Source organism: Anabrus simplex, chromosome 2 (assembly GCF_040414725.1).
Source record: "Anabrus simplex isolate iqAnaSimp1 chromosome 2, ASM4041472v1, whole genome shotgun sequence".
NCBI classification, from domain to species: Eukaryota; Metazoa; Arthropoda; class Insecta; order Orthoptera; family Tettigoniidae; genus Anabrus; species Anabrus simplex.
The window spans coordinates 423,700,133-423,703,386 of record NC_090266.1 but is presented as its reverse complement, the minus strand read 5'-3'; the positions used below and the strand labels follow the sequence as shown (position 1 = coordinate 423,703,386).

General features: G+C 40.0%; 1 pseudogene; it reads right to left on the bottom strand.

The window, feature by feature from the left end:
* Positions 1 to 1,125: 1,125 nt before the first annotated feature.
* LOC136863566 (RNA 3'-terminal phosphate cyclase-like protein pseudogene) lies at positions 1,126 to 1,686 on the bottom strand (annotated as a pseudogene).
* Positions 1,687 to 3,254: the final 1,568 nt, after the last annotated feature.

The window sequence follows — 3,254 nt, the reverse complement described above, 5'->3', positions numbered from 1 at the left end:
ACACATAATTTTCCTTCACTATTAGAGTGATTGATTTAACGCATTTCTTCGGAATTTCACAGATGAAGGAAGTAAAATCTATAATTTTGTCTTTTTCACACCACTGGAATAACTTCTAAATACTACAAATATCAGAAACAACTGTAAGATATCTAGATGAACAATAAAAGGACACTGCAACACTATTTAACACACAAAAATATTCTGTGGATAATTCCATTGCAAAATGCAAAAACAAGATAACCTCAATCAACCACTTGCGTGCGTAGTATAAACCAAACTGAATGTAAGCTGGACCCCACACGCCAGCTATCTCGTGTCTCAATGTGTCAGATATTTTGTTTCATATCGATATATGCACATAGGTATGATAATATTGTAGGACTTGTACGTCAGCAAACTTCGAGATGAGGTACGTACTATCTGCGCGCTTTTTAGCGATTGATTTGTGTGCGGTTTGAGGAGTAAGGAGGGAGCTCTTCCCGTTCCGTTAGTACTGCCAACCGAATTAAAATGAAATCTGGAATGAATCGGTAATAATTTTCTTAAACTTTGTTATTTTAAGCAACAACTGTGTCACACACACATTATATAACACTTCTCGATACGAATCTTTTTCCTAGAGTGAATTCTATATTTTGGCTTTGCTGTGTAAATAACAGCTGTACAAGTACGTAAAGTGTACGCCAGATGTCGCACCATGTCGCACAGCGATGCATAAGCGATTCATAGTTTGTGTTTTAAAGATTGCCAGTACGAATCTCGAAGATTGCCGAGGTCGACCGCTTCAACACTAGAGTGAAAACAAATACAGGTGTAAATCTATCGCTAAAAAGTTCGTAGATAGTACTAACGAGACTGTCTTTGCTTGGCTTCCATCATCACCTCTGCAATAACAAGGTGTACCACAATCACTGAGCTCTAATATATATATTGAGATCACTGACCACAATTTGATGAAGACTTGCATATGCCAACTGTGTGAGAAAAGGTGTGATCGTTACCAAATACAGTAGAGACTGTATTTGTCGTTACCACGTCGAACAGTGTACAAAGCACTGCCTGCTCGATCTACATCCGATGGCTGCTTATACTGCCTGCTCATTACAACATTTTAACATGGCATTAAATGAAACACTCCCCACCACCCTCAGGAGCCATGCCTCGTTTTGTTATCTTGAATTCCAAGCCATCATCAACTAGTAAAAACTTCTTCAACATAGGCATAGCACCATACTGGATTACATCAACAGAACTGTCTCCTTGACTATTCGTCACGCCTTTCAATGTAGCCTGCAGAGGCTTTTTACAGAAGGGTCCAAGAGCTATCAATACTTCTAAATAATAACCAATACCTCTGAGTTTACAACATTCGTGCTCGATCACTCCACCATACAACAGTCCAGATTGATAATATAATGAGGTGCCTGTTTAATTAACCTCAATTCGAGTCCCATTTGTAATTTTATCCAATAACCGAATGAGGTTCACTTCAAACTCCTTCAGCCCAGGTTCGTCATCTTGCGCCCTGATATCTTTGATTCTCACAGGCTTTCCACTTAGCGTGGAAAGTATCAGACGCTGTCGTAAATAATTGCACCCGGTAAAATGAACAACAGTACTCACTGCAGCCATTTCTCAAATCCACGGATCCACGAAATGCACTCACGCGTTGCGCCGCAAGATCTTCTTCTTAGAAATTTCTTGACCTCTGCTGAATAGCCAATACCCTGTCACTACACTTGTTAGCTTTTATCATCAAGAGAACAGACTTTCAGTTTCCCCCAAGATCCACACCGAACCACACTCCACAACACAGCTCCACAACTTCCCCACGTGGTCCATGTCATCATCATCATCATCATCATCATCATCATCATCATCATCATCATCATCATCTTCTTCTTATTCTTCTTCTTCGTCTTCTTCGTCTTCTTCTTCATCTTCTTCTCCTTCTGCTTCTCAAGTGTTATTGGGCGCTGCACACGGCAATTTACCCAGTCACCAAATGTATATTCCCTGATATTTTCTTAATATGAAAATGTTAATTCCATGCGTAGAGAAAGAGAGTTCATTATTATCGCCAGAATGTATGCTAAAATTAGTAGAATTGGATACACCACGTTTAGTAATTTCAATTGTGGAGGAACAGTCAGAAACAGATGTTACATTGATTTAAGTAGTCCGTTATAGCCGAAACAATTTTGCTTTGTAGGATTGGATACTAGGCGAGAGACACATATGGGAAAGGCAACCCAGGACGAATAGAAATGAATAGTGTGACGACTCCCTCTGAATCACATGTTAACCGACACGGTGTACATCACAGAACACCAATATATAATTATTTATTTAACGCGCACAATCTTTTGCAACGAAGACTAATGTTTTATATAGTAATTCTTTGCACATTTTGCGCGTTAAATAAATTATTATAAATTAAACACTCCGTTTACAAATACCCACAGAGGTGGCAGCACCAACCGGCTCCTGAACTGTCGGAATGTAATAGTGATAAATAGGGTAGTAGTAGTATAGTACTGTCTTTGTTTACAGTGAAAATGGAGTACTGCCGCGTGCCTTTCTGCAAATCAAAGAAAGGGAAACCAGAATGCCGTGGTATTTAATTCCATGACACGGGCTTCTTCAGGAGATCCAGTTGAAGCCATGTTTAGTTCTATAAGAATGGGAAAAGGGTGCAATGACATGACTGACTCCCGGGCTACTCAGAATTCCATAAAGAGAATTCTGAAATCCGGCACCGATGGTGCTAACGTTATCCACAAGCAAAATTAAAAATTTTCTGCCTCAGTATCCTCTCCCGGACTTGACGAAACAGAAAAAGTGATGTCCGCTGAGTATGTACTTGATTTACTGGAAGATGTTTGTGAGCTCCCTGAGTCAGTGTATGTCACTTTTGAAACTGCTTCCCATGCATTAGTGTGTGGTTATTTAGTGCGTGTAATCGAAGAAAAAACAATGCAGCACGTGCTTGAGTAACGTTTCCACCTCAGTTAATGCATCTCCATTGATAAACGTAATCGGACAGTCTCATATAGGAGGCCTGCGCTATCCCCAGGAACGATTTATTGGCCTAATTATGGGGCTACAGAAATTTGTTGAGGCAGCTCTACCGTACTGCAAGAAATCTACAAGTCTGCTCCAGACTATAAAAAACCATGTTCTGCCCTCTTTGTGCCACTGTAAGATTTTAAAGTGTTTTAGTAACAATAAGCACCAGGAACTTGCAGCAG